Here is a 17,045-nt window from a genome sequence, read left to right on the forward strand (position 1 = left end):
TCTCATCTACTCCTCCCACGCTCAACCGCCCCCCCCGTCGATATGAGCAAACCAGTAGTCCCCTAATCGCCTCTTCTCACACTTCTAGTCGTGTAACAAACCACATGTCCCTGTGAGTGTAAGGGGAGGGGATGACTGAATCACTATTGGGTGCAACATAATCCTATCGGAAGTGTGTTTGTGCCCTCCCCGTCTTTGACGTGCAAAAGAATAAAACAAACACACCCTTGATGGGGAATAGGGCAAAGAGAGCAGGCTGCGAGGGTTCAAGGCAAGGTTTATCTAATGAATTGTATTCAAGAGATATCTGAGAACGCTCTGCACAAGTTATCATTACATTCCATTTTATAAGGTAAATGATGCAACTAACATAGGATACTACGTTGGTCCCGGATTGGTCAGTTCACTCGATTTCTCAGGTGGGGTGGCATCTCTTCATCCGGGTTGGTCGCTTGGTTGGCGGGAGGATTGACGTCAGTCATCTGTGCTCCGCATGCGTGAAGGTCAGGTCGCTGGGAGGCAGTTTGGTCACTATCTAAGCTAACATAATATATTCTCAAAAAATGCATGTACTAAATAATAATTGTTCAAAGACCTTCAGTAGTTTATCATGTCTCTATAAAATTCACACTTATATCTCTACTATCAATAACATTGTATTATACAAGTCTTAGGTTAAGGGTCTTGACCGCTATAATACACTGGTTGAAGTTAAGGTCCGTACTCATAAGAATCTCTAGTATGTGGCATTTGTTAGTGGTAGACAACGATATACTGCAGCAGGGGTCTAATGTTAGTTGGGGATCTGCTGGGTGGGTATCATGGCGTGGTCAGTGGTCTGGCACATTAAAGGAATATCTTGCAGGGACACAGGGTCACAATGGCAGTAAGTTTCCACTGCTGAGGGTGCGGGAGGGACAACAACACGTTTGTGGAGAGGGACGAGCTATGAGCTTGGCTCATGCTGGTTCACATGCAGGACAGTGATCTCAGAGGAAGAGCGATGTGTTACATTTATTATGTGTTGCAAGCATCTCCTGCTCCAGCGTGAGAATGGGGCCGCAGAGTTTTCCAGTCAGAGAGAGAACCAGGGTGGGGGCCCTGTGCCCTGCGCGCCTGACCATGCTGCTGCGAGAAAAAGGGAAGAGAAGTGTTTTGGTACTATCGCAGTGAGGCCTAGTCACCAAGATGGAGTCGAAAGGGGGTACAAAATTGGATGCCCCGTGTCCTGCTCAGTGGTCCCATCTACGCGAAAGTCAACCAAAGTTAACATTGCATAAGGGCAAGGGGCGAACCCACTACTGGAGGCAGTTGGTCCGAGTTTTGTACTGAGAAGTAGAGGACGCGAGGGGCCTGATGGCCCCTCGCTCCCACACAAGTGGAATTTCCACAACAGGTTTTTAAAGACCCTGAATTTCACTCATCAAATGCAGGCAAGCTGAATTTGATCAATAGAGCTGCCAAAGGACCCCATTTAGTAGCCAAAACACAGATCTCATAAGTTTTCCTAAACTATGCGTGAGAAAGTCATCAAGCCCAATTTTTCCCTAGGAATTCTGGGCCTTGGAGTTTTCAAAAATTTGAACTAGGAAAGGAAAAAACAAAAACAAAAAACACCTGCCTGCGATCTGCTTTATCGCACCCTGGCTGCTTCTTAGGGCCCTAGAAATAGTTATCTGACGACCACCTAAGTCCCATTCCAGAACTGGGGCCGAAACATGTTGGTAATCCCTAAAAGTTGCGTTATTGATGATGATAGTTTGGCCCAAGAAAAAACAGATGATATTGCTGATGGATTATTAAAGTAACACTTCTTTGACAATTCAGAAATGGTCTCTCTTGTGTTGCCAATGTCATTGTAATGCAATTTCCGTACGTGTAGTTTGATATATTAGGCATGGTATTCATTTTGAAAAAAAATGAAAAGTATTCCTAAAATTAAGGAGATAAAAAAAAAACATATATATTAACTTCTCACATTTTCACTGCAAATATAGCCAGAAAAATGGTTTGATTGACTAGGCAAGCAAATTTTCTATTAAAAAAACAGCTCAAGTAGCTTTGGTGTAAAATACATTCGTCCAGCACTATTGCAGAACACGTATAGTGTACATAACACGGGCATTCCCTCAGGCAGTGTCCTAGCCCACGCGGGCAGTAGTGCTAGCTGAAGTGCTCCAGCTAAGATTAGGAAGTCAGAGTAGATAGCTCAGCGGGCTGAGCGCTGCAATGTGAGAGTGATCTGCAGGTCACAGGTCCGAATCTCGGCAAGGCCAACTCAGCCTTTCATCCTTCCGTGGTCGACAAATGAGCACCAACTTTGGTTGGGTGACATTGTATGTAAATATGTGCTCTGAAAAAGGCCTTGGATTATGGCTCTATATAAATAACATCACTATTTTTCAAAGTTGTGAGTAAAAATATAAGCCCAGCTTCAAATGGGAGCTCTGTATTGGTGGGGGGACATTTTGTTTTAACCAGAAAACTGAAATGTTCCTGTGATACTCACTTGTTTGCACCCAGTTATTCGTGCACATTAACGTGTACATGTCTGCATCTCCCAATCAGGAGAGGTATACTAGTAGTCTCCTCCGTGGAGTCACGTGAGCGAATGGTCCAAACATATCCATGGAGCCTTGAAGGTGGAAGAAGGGGCGCCTGGGTCTGCGTGTGTCTGTTTCTTTGTTCCCCGTTGGGAGCACTTCTACTCCCTGTTTTTATTTTTTGGGTGTATGGCAGATAAACCCCTTATCTGTAGAGCTGGCTGGATGATCAGATTATTGGAATATAAGTGGCTGTTTTGCAAAAAAAAGCACAACAAACCCGCTGCGCCCCGCTTCATAATTGTGTCTCGCTGCTATGATGAGAACTTCATGCCCCCCAAACCCCCCCCCCCCTGTCTGCTGCAGCATGCAGGGGTCCCGCTTGCCTCGCACAGCCATCTCAAGTGGCCCCATGTATGGTTTATTATTGGGTTTTATAGTACGCTCCACTGACGTTTGGATCGTCCTTTGACGTCTGGCTGATCTCAAAGTGACGACCACTAGGTGTAGTTAGAAGGGTGAGAGTGAAAATGCAAGACAGCTCTGCTGTTGAGTTGATGCGTAATGTTCAGAAGTGCCCGGGTAGGGCAACGTGCAGAGCTGTTTCTAGGTGTTTTCTGTCGAGATGATTAGGTATTTGAGTCTGCAGGAGCGTACAGTGTGTCTGTGAAGCTAGGGTGCATTGGCAGAGAGGGTGTCCGGAGGGGAGCTTCGTGTGCCCATGCCACTAGGGTGCATTGGCTTTGACCATGTGTCCTGAGGGCAGCTGCGTGTGCTCGAGGCTCTAGGATGCATTGGCTGGGACTGTTTCCTAAGAGAAGCTATGTTTGTCCGAGCCACTAGAGTGCATTGTCCAGGTCAGTGATTTGTACGTTGATTTGAGCGATGCAGTGGTCTGATGTCTTGTGACGGGAGGGTGAACCAACCAATCAGGTGGCTGGAACACAGGGCGAGAATACATAATCTCCCCGGCCTCTGTTGCAGCCACCCGTGGCCACACTGTTGACGATTTTTTTTTCTAACGTGGAAAGGCAATAGGGAGCCTCCTTAGACCCCAAATCACCCATTCCCCTCCCCCCACCCAAACTTACCTGCGAGATTGGAGCCTTGCGAGACCGCAGCCTTGCGCTCCGGCCCCTAATCCCGGCCCCTAATCTCCTCCCACCTGGCTGCCAACATTGAAATAGAAAATGGACCACGCCCCCTTTCGGATGACGGCAGCTATTTTGAAGCATGTTTTCCATGGCCGCTAGCATCCGAAAAGGGAACCAGTCCCCTTTCCATTTCAATGGCACAGGCCATTTTTTGTACATCTTTTTTTTTACCCGACGCGAGATGGGTTTCGCATTGAGCTCAACTCCCGTTGGACGAAAAAAGTAAAATACCTGCACCACGGTAAATCCTGGGGTGCAAATAGCTTTTAACGTCCCGGCCTGGGAGCGCTCATGGGGTTCAACATCCCGCAGCTCGAGCTGAGGACCTTGCTTTGCATGGGCCTACCAAAGTTCGGGCTGGCGGGCCATTAAACCCCATGTCCACCCCCCAGCCAGAGCATGAAAGCTATAATCTGACATCTAATTCATTAATACTTGCCAACATGGCCCACCCCCCCAGCCGGAGCGTGAAAGCTATAATCTGACATCTGGTGCAGGAATACATGCCAACATGACCGATGTCATTGAGGAGGCGATCACCAGTTCTAGTTTTCCTTTGCATTTTGGGTCTTCTAGTTTTCTTAATAAAACAGGGCTTCAAGTATCAAAATGCAAAGAAAAAACAGAACTGGATGAGCAGCACCCAAAATGACATGGGGCACGTTGCCAATTATGCATGGCAGGGCAACTTTACTTCTCGTCTGCAAGAAGACCCAAGGAATCCAAATGCTTAGTATCCTAGCGCCCTTTAAATCCATGACATATCAGGGTGCAAGTCTCACTCCTGTAGACTCTTGCCCTTGAATATACCTGCAGGTCAAATTCCTGTGGCATAAAAAAAGTGCCTGTGATTGGACAATCTACTCCCTCTATGTTTACCTGCAGCAATACGCTGACCTGTATGGAGAACTGTTTCTTCGTCCGGCCTGTGCCATGAAAGGCAAGAAGGGCTGGATGAGGGTCAGGTGCTGATTTAAATTGTAATTGTTTATTTGTACACGCTTATAGACAAGTGAAGTGCTTCAAAGCGCTTCAAGGCAGGAAGGGAGCAAGGGAATAGTGTTGTCATTCTTAGGCCTTGAATTTTCCTAATGATCTCACAAAAAAGTAACTAACGTATTCGGCCTAACAGCATTTCCCCAAGTGCAAGTGCATACAATGTATCAGGCGTAGCAAATTAGGCAGGGGAGACAAGGGAGGACAAGACAGAACTTACTAGGCCTAGTAAATTCAGGTCATGCAAGTGAAGAGATGTAAGAGCAGGGGTGAGGGGGCGTGGGAGGGACAAAGGCGCCCAGGCCAGCAGGGCCCTGGGTTAGGGTGACCAGACTTCCGGGTTTTCCCGGGACAGTCCGTGGAAATCACCCTCCGTCCTGTTTGCATGTTTGGCGGGCTATGGTAATAAAAACCATAATTATTTTTCACAACACTTTCAGCATTTTGAAGTTGGACTCGAACCCCCAACCTCTCAGGTACAAGTCAGAACACTTACTGACTGTGCCACGGAGACTGGCTTGCAAATGGTTGTCCAGCAGGTGATGTAATAACAATTAGAGCTAACGCTCGTCTTGAATTAACATGCCACGATTCACAGACAGAACTGCACAAATGAGATTGTAAACAGTTTATAGAAAGGAGAAGTGCTGGAAATATGGTTGGAGGGGTGGTTGTGGGGGCGTGTTGGGGGAGGGGCGGTAATTGGTGGGCTGCGATGGGGTAGTCCCTCTTTTATGTTGTTGACCGTCCCGGTTTTTTGTTTTGAAAATCTGGTCATCCTACCCTGGGTTTAAGTGCAGAGGGGTTTCCCCTCTCATGGAAGGTACTCTGTAAGTGCAATGGTGCAGAGCATAGTGGAGAGGCCGGAGGCAAGTGCAAAGACTGGTGGGGGAGCCTGGGACCTGTGAGGCTCTGGAGGTGAGCCAGGTGACCAGTCAGTAAAAGCTGCACAGAGTTAGGGGACAGATGGGGAGTGAGGTTGGAGAGAAAGAGAGGAGGTTAGCAAGGGAGAGGGGGAGGGAAAGAGGAAGAGAAGAGGAACGTCTTGAGGAGTTTCCGGAATTTAAGGAGCTCTGGCTCAAGGCGTAGAGAGGCAGGGAGGCTGTTTCAGAGGGAGGCACCTGTAGAGGATAAACATCTACCCCCAAATCTCTGCTTGGAAAAACAGCCTTACTGGCATTTTAGGAGTGTAGAACTACGAAAACAGCCAGGAAATTGTATTAAGTACTATACAAGAAAGCTACATATACATACATGACAACATTGTCTATTCCATTAGGTATGTGCGAGCCCATTCCCGGCTCCAACACCCATTCTGGAAATTGCAGTCCAATAGTCCACATTATAAACGCTGGACCTCCCGGCCGGGTTATCCCTCATACTGAAACCTCGCCTTGACTCACCACCTGGGAGGTGCGCCACAACAGGCTTCAGCACATGCCCGTCGGGAAGCAGGTCGCTAACCACCAGTCTGGACTTTTCATTTAATAGCGCTTTGCATGCTGGGACCATTATAGACCCATACTTACAGTAGAAACAAAAAATACATGCCCACATTATCAATTCAAGAGACAGAAGTCCTTTCTGCACTAGTGCCCCACCTCTCACGAATGGAATGTGGGATAGTTGGACTGCGTAGAATATTTTTGGGCATGAAGAGAGTCTGATGTGTTGGTGTACACCGAGGCAACAGTTATGTGAGTGTGCAAAGAGGCAAGTTCATGCTTATGCTCGTGTGAGTGTGCAAAAGTCAGGGTTCGACATTGCTGGGAGCTATTTAGCTCCTGGGTATTGCCTAGAAGAGCCTGGGTATCTTGACACCAACAGCTTCTAGTAGCTATGTTTGGTTCCCTAGCCAATCGATGCTACAAAAACATACCTATCAGTCAATCTCTCCATGTGTCTTAGAATGTGAATATAGGTGTGTTCGGAAACATCTTTTTAACACATTGGGTCAAGTGCACTGGAAAGAAAGTTACACATTTTTTTTCAATCTCCCTTCTGTTATGCCCAGAGGGGGCACAATGATGGGGACAGACACACCGAGTAGGAATACACGTCTTCTTTATTTCTTGTACATACAATAACTAACTTGCTTAACGTTCCCTCCCCCTTGCGTGCTACGTCACGTGATGCATCTCACGTGACATGATGTCGGTCTCTTAAGGAGACACGAACACTAACATCACCCCCGGACGAAATGTCCTTACAACGTTCTCAACATTCTTCAACTAGGCGTGCTGGTTTTTTCACGGCTCATTTGTGCCGACTACTAGGGCCTTCTCCTGGATCTTCATCAGGCCTCTCTGTTCTCTTTGTTCCTGGACGAGGGGAGAATCTTGGAGGCGTCCACAATGTGTCTCGAGGATCTATTGACATCGGTTCAGGATCTGGAGGCTGCAGTCTCTCATTTTCCGTGGTTGTTGTGAGCTTGAACTTTGAGTTGTTCCATTTTATTTCTCGTTCTTTATTTTCAGTGGGCACCATTGTTCCTTTGATTGCCATGACTTGTAGCGGCTGTGGGCGAACCTTGAGTCTGTCTTCCTGACTGTTGGCTGTTGCACTAACACCTCATCTCCTACTTGAAAGTCCTTTGGGCGCGCTCCTCGCCTTTCATCCGTTTGTATGCGGGCTCGTTCCTTTCTCTCCGCATCTCTCCTTTGGATTTCTGGATCCGTTTCTGGTTTGTTTATCGGATGTTGTACGATTCGTGTGCAAACATGGTACTTTACTATGAGTTCGGCCGGGGTTTTGGTTGTGGCCTCATGGGGTGTATTTCGATAATCTCGGAGTAGGCGGATTGCCGTGCAGTCGATGAGTGGGGGCACTGGATGCGCACTCTGGATGATTGGTCTTTGCCTGCGATGGGCCCCGTGGAGATGAAGTATGCCTAGGAGTGGTGGGGGCCCGACTTGTGGTCGTGTTGCTCTACACGTGGCTTCCAGTTGGCTGCCTGCCAATGGTGCGCTGTCTCTGGCCGTGGTGCTGTTTTTGAGCGAGGAGGAGGAGGGGCGGGTGTGCGAACACACGCGCACGTGGAGCGGGGCGGGCCGGATCGGTCCGTTGGACTGGCGGAAGAGAGGCAGGTGTGGGATCACACGTGCCCCTGCTGCGAAGCAGGCCGGGATCGGTCCGTAGGAGGAGGCAGGCCTGGGATCAGGCGTGGTCGCCGGCGGGCTGGAGGTGCCTGCGCCGTTAGGAGGAGGCGGGCCTGGGATTAGGCGCGGTCGCCGGCAGGCTAGAGGGGCCTGTGGCATTGTGCTGAGCGGGATCGCTGAAAGCAAAGGAGGAGGAGGAGGACTCGGCATTCTGGTAAGTCACCTCGTCGCCAGTTGTTATGCCCGGAGGGGGCACAATGATGAGGACAGACACACAGAGTAGGAAAACACGTCTTCTTTATTTCTTGTACATACGATAACTAACTTGCTTAACGTTCCGTCCCCCTTGCGTGCTATGTCACGTGATGCGTCTCACGTGACATGATGTCGGTCTCTTAAGGAGACACGAACCCTAACACCTTCCTTTTAACCTTCTTGTGTTAATCAGTGTTGAAATCCTCTGTTAAATGTACACTTTCCTGAGAACTCATGCTCGCGACTGGACTTAAATGGCTCCTGGGTCATGTCACATTAACACCCAGACATCCAGGAGTTATATCCAACTCTTGCTCCATGAATCTTAATTTCAACCCCAGAAAAGTGATTGTGTGCAAAAATGTGACTGTGACAAGTGTACAAGTGTACCCCTGTGTGAATTTGCACATGTAAGTTTACAAATAGGAGTCTTCACAAGTGCAAATGCACTTATGCAAATGGCCGTGTGTGTATGTGCAAATTTGTGACTGTGCAAATGTGCAAGTGCAAATGTGCAAGTGTGCACACTTTTTTGTTTGGGAGCGTGCAAGACCAAAAAAGCCGAACTAAGAGGAGGAGGGAAAATCCTTACTCTTTCATGTAGCACAACAACATTGGCAAATCTGCTCTTTCCTCTGTACAGTCTGTAGGACTTGCTATTGGTGATGCTGACAGTGGCCCATAGTGGTCCTAAGGTAATTGCATACCTTTCAGCCTTTTAAGTTGCCAGGCCAGATCAAAGGAGAAGATTTATTTTTGCCGGGTGAGGGGCCCAATGTATTGTATGGGCGGGTAACAGGCTTGGTGGGTGAATGAACTTATTCCATGGCGGGGGACACCCGCCAGTGGGGCGTGAGTTGAGAGCTATGCAGTTTTTTTTTATCTGAACGTCAAATGCATACATCATTGAGTCATAAAAAAATAGAAAATGGACAAACATTTATAACCAAAAGATATATAGATGCAAGACATAAGCTATATATTTTGAGCATTAAGATTCCCCCACTGATTTTAGGAAGAACACAATAGATTCAAGTGCATACATTAGTGACAAGGTTTATATAGTAGTCGCTTATTTCCCAAAATCTGTCCCTTTAAGTGTGGCTAGCTCTCCGTGTGGTGCCCTATACACCAAGCACTTGCCTTGGCACCCCCTCCGCCTTGGAGGCTCGCACTTACACCCAACACAGCTCCAGGCCGTGTAGCACTTACCACACCATGCACTTCATTGGTTGCTCGCTCACGAGCATGGACACTCCAGCACCTACCCCCTCTGCCCTCTTCCTTGCTGCACTTGCACGTTCCGAATACTCACAAGGATAGTAGGTTCAGACTTTTTCCCTTTCCCCTCCTCTGGTGTGTATTACAATATGCATCACTCCCTTGTTCCCGCTTTGAGACAGTATGTACTTGCTGTATAATCGCCTAATAAGCGAACAATAAATAAATACAATATAGGGGCTACAAAGCTGCTCATAAGAGTCTTTAACAGTGTTCACTGCATTCCAGTCCGAAGGGGGCTGAGTGGAGCCATTAGCTGAAAAAAAATCCACTCAAGTAAATGAAGAATGATGCTTTAAATTCAGAAAGATCAGTTCCCTCCCTATGGAAATCCAACAACAGAACTCTATACCTCTACAATGATGTACGCACCACCGCCACGATTGATGCATCCTCGCAGCACGGGCACGGGAGATTTCCACCCGGACACAGATCATTCTATGCCTTCGATGCAGGACACCTAGAAACCGATCCACGCGCAGCACCCCAGGACGTCCGGTCTGCATGCATCAAAACAGCAACAAAGCCAACTTAGTGGTCCAAGCGTATGAAAAGAAGTAGGGGAACTATGTCCCCTACTGGCCTGCCCCCGCTTCTCAAAAGCGCCATCGCCACGCCCCCTCCCACACACAATCCAAACCCCCAACACATGCACCTGCTGTTTAACAGAACCTTCAGTGCAGTGCACTCAAGTGCAAGTTTCAACTTCTTCTACACTCTTATTTTAAAACAAAACGATCCCGGAATCGTTTAAAGTAAAAGTATAGGAACAGTAAAACTTAATTAATAAAAGTAGATGTGAACCGCTCCCAAACGCCCCCACCCACTTTGACAACTTTGCTAACTGGCCTTTCCCCCTCGCTCCCCACTAACTTAACCCAAACCACTCTTTCTTTCTGGGGACCATGCAGATGGCTGCGATGCACGGTACAAATCCCCGTAATATTACATAATATAGCTCACTTTGACATTACTTTTCATAATACAGATTGTGTGGAACTGTTATACTGATCTACAACGTGTCATATCCAGGATGACAAATCTCAATGCCCGCCCCCCCCTCCACTGTTTCTAAAATGTATATGGGAGTAACATCCCAAAGCCCTGAAGGGGAGTATCTGAGCCACTGCTCTCCCGCCTGCATGCCTATGGCCATACCCAGCGCTCCAGATAAGATTCTGAAGGGGGAGCATCTGAGCCACTGCTGTCCCGCCTGCATGCCTATGGCCATACCCAGCGCTCCAGATAAGATTCTGAAGGGGGAGCACCTGAGCCACTGCTCTCCCGCCTGCATGCCTATGACCATACCCAACCCTCCAGATAAGATTCTGAAGGGGGTGTATGTGAGCCACTGCTCTCCCGCCTGCATGCCTATGGCCATACCCAGCGCTCCAGATAAGATTCTGAAGGGGGTGTATCTGAGCCACTGCTCTCCCACCTGCATGCCTATGGCCATACCCAGCGCTCCAGATAAGATTCTGAAGGGGGTGTATCTGAGCCACTGCTCTCCCACCTGCAGGCCTATGGCCATACCCAGCGCTCCAGATAAGATTCTGAAGGGGGAGCACCTGAGCCACTGCTCTCCCGCCTGCATGCCTATGGCCATACCCAACCCTCCAGATAAGATTCTGAAGGGGGTGTATGTGAGCCACTGCTCTCCCGCCTGCATGCCTATGGCCATACCCAGCGCTCCAGATAAGATTCTGAAGGGAGTGTATCTGAGCCACTGCTCTCCCGCCTGCATGCCTATCACCATACCCAGCGCTCCAGATAAGATTCTGAAGGGGGTGTATCTGAGCCACTGCTCTCCCGCCTGCATGCCTATGGCCATACCCACCCTCCAGATAAGATTCTGAAGGGGGTGTATCTGAGCCACTGCTCTCCCGCCTGCATGCCTATGGCCATACCCAGCGCTCCAGATAAGATTCTGAAGGGGGTGTATCTGAGCCACTGCTCTCCCGCCTGCATGCCTATGGCCATACCCACCCTCCAGATAAGATTCTGAAGGGGGTGTATCTGAGCCACTGCTCTCCCACCTGCATGCCTATGGCCATACCCAGTGCTCCAGATAAGATTCTGAAGGGGGTGTATCTGAGCCACTGCTCTCCTACCTGCATGCCTATGACCATACCCAGCGCTCCAGATAAGATTCTGAAGGGGGAGGATCTGAGCCACTGCTCTCCCGCCTGCATGCCTATGGCCATACCCAGCGCTCCAGATAAGATTCTGAAGGGGGAGTATCTGAGCCACTGCTCTCCCGCCTGCATGCCTATGGCCATACCCAGCGCTCCAGATAAGATTCTGAAGGGGGAGTATCTGAGCCACTGCTCTCCCACCTGTAATGCCTATGGCCATACCCAGCGCTCCAGATAAGATTCTGAAGGGGGAGTATCTGAGCCAGTGCTCTCCCGCCTGCATGCCTATGACCATACCCAACCCTCCAGATAAGATTCTGAAGTGGGTGTATCTGAGAAACTGCTCTCCCGCCTGCATGCCTATGGCCATACCCAGCACTCCAGATAAGATTCTGAAGGGGGTGTATCTGAGCCACTGCTCTCCCGCCTGCATGCCTATGACCATACCCAGCCCTGCAGATAAGATTCTGAAGGGGGTGTATCTGAGCCACTGCTCTCCCACCTGCATGCCTATGACCATACCCAGCGCTCCAGATAAGATTCTGAAGGGGGAGTATCTGAGCCACTACTCTCCCACCTGCATGCCTATGGCCATACCCAGCGCTCCAGATAAGATTCTGAAGGGGGAGTATCTGAGCCACTGCTCTCCCGCCTGTAATGCCTATGGCCATACCCAGCGCTCCAGATAAGATTCTGAAGGGGGAGTATCTGAGCCACTGCTCTCCCACCTGCATGCCTATGGCCATACCCAGCGCTCCAGATAAGATTCTGAAGGGGGAGTATCTGAGCCACTGCTCTCCCACCTGCATGCCTATGGCCATACCCAGCGCTCCAGACAAGATACTGAAGGGGGGAGTGTTTTATTACCTGTCCTTTAAAGTTGTACGCCAAATGATTTTGTAGGGAGTAAAAAAGTAAGTCTCATTCTTAATGGGAGTATTTTGTAAGGAAGTGAAAGATGCTGTAATTGTGAAACAGAAATGCTTTTGTAATAAATATTTCTTTGCACCTTTCATTCATGCACATTAAATAATACAGGTTTACCTCTTCAGATCAAGCAGTAATAATAAGAATATCTGCAGGGGGCACTAGTTGCAGGACTGGGCCAAACATATCCAGGGAGCTCTGTGGGTGAAAGCTGAGGGACAGGCACATGCTGTGTCGCTTTCATGGAATTTTGTTGCCCGTTTTCCTACTCCCTATTTTACTTTTTTGGGAGTATTTGCCTATTTTTAAGGTGTAAGCAGTGGTCGAAGTGTAAAAAAAAAAAAAGTAGTGAAACTATGTTCCGTCTGCCCCGCCCCCTTTTCTGCGCGCTCCCCCATACTCAACGTCACCTCCCCATTGCAACCCCATACCTGGGTCCTTCCTTTTCCTCCCTTTCCTCCACTGCACCCTGCAACATTGTGTTCTAGTAAGACTGAAGAAAACACGATGAAAGAAAATGGATTGAATTGATCACCATTGGTGTGTCATTGTACCACTCGGCATGCACCTTCATGCAGCCCCCCCTCCCCGCTTCACCACCCTCTCTGTTCACACCGCTTAAAGAACATGGCCAGCCACAGACACACCCCTCCCATTGCCTGCTAACAAGTCTGAGCCTACTGCCATTCATAAGCAGATCACCATCAAGCTGGGAGTTATGGCTGCTTGGGAATGGGTTTTATATCCCAAGCAGTATATTGAAATAAATAATCACCTTCCAGAGAGATAGTGAAGTGAAATGCTGCACTGGCTTGCTATCAGCAAGACTTAGGTTCGTGTCCCCAGTAAGGAGGACATTTAAAAAAAAAGGATTTTTTTTAAAGTTGCCCTCCAATATTCTGCATAAAGTAAGGGAACGATGACGTGTTGCCCCGAAAAGTAAGGGAACATTGTACCCTTTAGTTCCCACCCACTTTGACCCCTTGGATTAAGAGTGGCCGATACACCCCTTATTTGTAGGACTATCCATACCTTTTAAACTCGTACGTTTTAGGTGGGTGTCCCAAATTCATTCACCCGCCAAGCCTCCTACACGTCCATTCATTTCAAATGGCTCTCCCCCGGCCAAAGCAAAACCCTCCCGTTCACCCGTCCTGGGGGATTAAAAGGTTGAGAGATATGTCTATGGGTCAAACTGAGATGCTTTTATCAGTTCTTACACCGTTTTCAGTGTGAAATGCGTTCCCATCACCCACAGAGCTTGGAGCCTATATTGCAAAAGGTGGTGGCCAGCTCGTCATTTGCAAAGGCACACGGCTTGGAGAAATGCTCTAGTTATCTTTTTACAATGCCTTGACCTGCACTTTTCTCAAAAACACAGAACTCGATTTTTAGGCGCCTTTCTTGTAAATTGGCCGCTGTGCGTCTGAAGTTTACTTTTCGTAGCATACCTCTTTCCCCGGTCTTGCTCAGGTTTTCACGTGCAGCTAATAAGGATATGATAGAATAAGTCACTAGAAAATACAATAGGCGCAAACGTTATGATAAATCAAATCAGGCAATATGGGGCCTGATTCACAGAATGTTTTCTTATGGGATTGTGCCATTATAAAACGCGCCTGTGAATAAGGCCCATAGGGTTTTAGCCTTCCCTTTACTGGAAATAAACGGTAGGCATCCTTATCTGAACATTAGAGTGCCTAGAAGCCTCAGTGATCTGTGTCTGCGTTCCAATGGATAACATTCAGGCCTTGTTTCACGGCGCAGTTGCAGATATCATCCAGTCGCGTAGTGTAGGTTACAAATGTCCAGAGGGCATCATTACATGTACTGCCATCTAGCTTGCTGGGACTGGCCAACCCTACCTGCCTCCGTACTGGCTGAAATGAAACACATGCCTTCTAAACTCCTCTGACAAATTTTCCAAACCTGAACTTCAGTGCCCGAGGGCGTTCAACCAACAGCGCGTTGGGACCAGAAAGGCGCTGTACAAATGACAATTAAGATACGATAGTAATATTATTAGCTGTAGGTTCCTTTTTTAAATCTTTAAATTGAAATGAGGCTTATGTTAAACTGAATACTGAACTAGTGGCGGCAGTACCATAGTATGAAATAATGACCCCTGTGTTTTTTACAAAAATATTCATTTTATTTTCCGATGTATAAGTAATCGAATGTTTGATTATACATGTCTTAGTGATTTTCTTTTCTTTTATTGAGTAGTTTAAAGCGATTTACATTTGTTCATGCTAATTTTAATTCTGTTATTTTATTTTATTTTTTTATTTTATTCTCTGTTTCTAATTTACATTGGATTTTTGCTTTGTTGACCTTTTGACTGCATAATGGACATTTTGTAAAGGTTATTCAACCATAAACAATTAAAAACAATATTAATGATAATAACATGAGCTCTTTATCTAGCACTTCTTGGAATGTTCCTCCCGCTTCTGAAATTTGTTTTCAATAAATGTAATGGTGATGAGCTCATTGATCTCATATTATTCGACCAGGTACTTTGTTTGGCCACATAGTGTAGGTGCTTAGTATAGTTACACAGTCCAGTGACATATTTAATCTAGTTACATTGTATTTGTGCAGTGAGATACTTTTTATCTTTCCAATCTCTGTAGAGTTATACAGTATAGTTGCATAGCATTGTGACATAATCTAATCCTGGGTCTTTTTTCAGGGTCATATGGGCACACCCGAAGCACTGCAGGAGCACCAGAACTAAGGAGATACCGAGATGACGTGGCCTATGGCAGGAGGAGCTGGAGTCTGAGGACGCCGGAAGCCGCTGAGCTGCAGGAGAACCGAAGGGAAGTTATAGCGTAACAGTCGCAGAGCCGAGGGAGAGAGTCAGAGAACGTACATGCCATGTGCAAGACCGAAGCTGTGCATTCGCGCAAAGGTACAGCGACAAACCCCAGCCACCATGTTGCTGCAGCATAGAGTCATCAACCAGCGTTGTGGAGGAAAAGCCAAAGCGGCGGAAGACGTGTCCAGTAAAGACTTGCAGATGCTGAAACTACACAGGTGGTGGGGGGAACACAAAGGTTGCACCTTCTGAAGGGGTGCCTTTGCAAGTAGTGCTGGACAAACTCTAACGTGGCAGAACTTGCGAGTCAGACTGAACGTCATGTTGGGGATTCAACATACCTAGGCGTTCTCGCGCGATTTGATGATGCTCCCAAATCGCACTGAAACTCGTTTATAAATTCGACAGTTCTGCTTGAGTTTGTCAGACCAATCATTGGTGCCTAAGCTCTCCAATCGGAGCCCTAGACTCTGTTATGTTTCGGCAGCCATATAAAAGGCTCAGCTCACATCCTGTCTCACAAGTCCACACAGACCATAAAGAAATCCGACCCATGACTACACACTCAACCAGAGAAGATGGAGTAATGAGGCTGAAGCCTCAGTGTCCAGTAATCACAGCTGATGGATACAATCTGTCAGCAAGAAGAAGAAAGAAGGACTGTTTCTCTGTGGGCTGTGCTTGGCTGTCAGCGGGAAGAACAGGGCTATTCCACACTGAGAGGGAGTAGGAGAGCTTGTACTTTAGCCATTTCTGACAGTATGTTGTCTTTGAGACATGTATTTCCCAACTTGTGATATATTATTATTATTATTATTATGGTGTCAGTTGTGGGAAGTCCATTATGTTGTCACTCCCCCCTTTTGTGGAACCGTTTCATATACTCTTTGAGTAACAAACTGTAACGATATTTCTGAAACCTGTAGAATGCCCGCCACTGGTTCAGTATTTCTGAAACCTGTAGAATGCCCGCCACTGGTTCAATATTTCTGAAACCTGTACAATGCCTGCCACCGGTTCAATATTTCTGAAACCAGTAGAAGCCCGCCACTGGTTCAATATTTCTGAAACCTGTAGAAGCCCGCCACTGGTTCAATATTTCGGAAACCTGTAGAAGTCCACTACTGGTTCAATATTTCTGAAACCTGTACAATTCCTGCCACCGGTTCAATATTTCTGAAACCTGTACAATTCCTGCCACCGGTTCAATATTTCAGAAACCTGTAGAATGCCCGCCACTGGCTCAATATTTCTGAAACCTGTACAATTCCTGCCACCGGTTCAATATTTCTGAAACCTATAGAAGCCCGCCACTGGTTCAATATTTCTGAAACCTGTAGAATGCCCACCACTGGTTCAATATTTCTGAAACCTGTACAATTCCTGCCACCGGTTCAATATTTCTGAAACCTGTACAATGCCTGCCACCGGTTCAATATTTCTGAAACCAGTAGAAGCCCGCCACTGGTTCAATATTTCTGAAACCTGTAGAAGCCCGCCACTGGTTCAATATTTCGGAAACCTGTAGAAGCCCGCCACTGGTTCAATATTTCGGAAACTGTAGAATATCTGTCACCGGTTCTATGTTCTTACATCCCCATTTTTTTTGTTGCAGAGTTTTTTGCCAATTATTTTCAGCCAAAAAAACTCATCACATTTTAAAGAAAATATTTAGGGGGTTTACCCCCAAGCCGCCCGTTTGCTATTATCTAGTCCCTATTTCCCACACACCCCTACCACTTATATCCTCTTACCCATCCCCCACCCCATATTTTTCAATGAGTTTTTTTTGGCTGCACTTTGTATCCCGCCACCACTCCTCCAAAATCAAA

General features: G+C 47.3%; 1 long non-coding RNA gene across 1 annotated transcript in view; it reads left to right on the top strand.

Moving 5' to 3' along the window:
* Window positions 1-16,290, top strand: part of LOC138520642 (uncharacterized) — a 236,643-nt gene extending 220,353 nt beyond the window's left edge. Inside the window, exon 3 of the long non-coding RNA XR_011282833.1 lies at window positions 15,085-16,290. This is a non-coding gene — a long non-coding RNA (uncharacterized lncRNA). The remainder of the gene's footprint in view (window positions 1-15,084) is intronic.
* The last annotated feature ends 755 nt before the right edge of the window (window positions 16,291-17,045 follow it).

Source organism: Ambystoma mexicanum, chromosome 13 (assembly GCF_040938575.1).
Source record: "Ambystoma mexicanum isolate Mex_15411 chromosome 13, UKY_AmexF1_1, whole genome shotgun sequence".
Lineage (NCBI taxonomy): Eukaryota > Metazoa > Chordata > Amphibia > Caudata > Ambystomatidae > Ambystoma > Ambystoma mexicanum.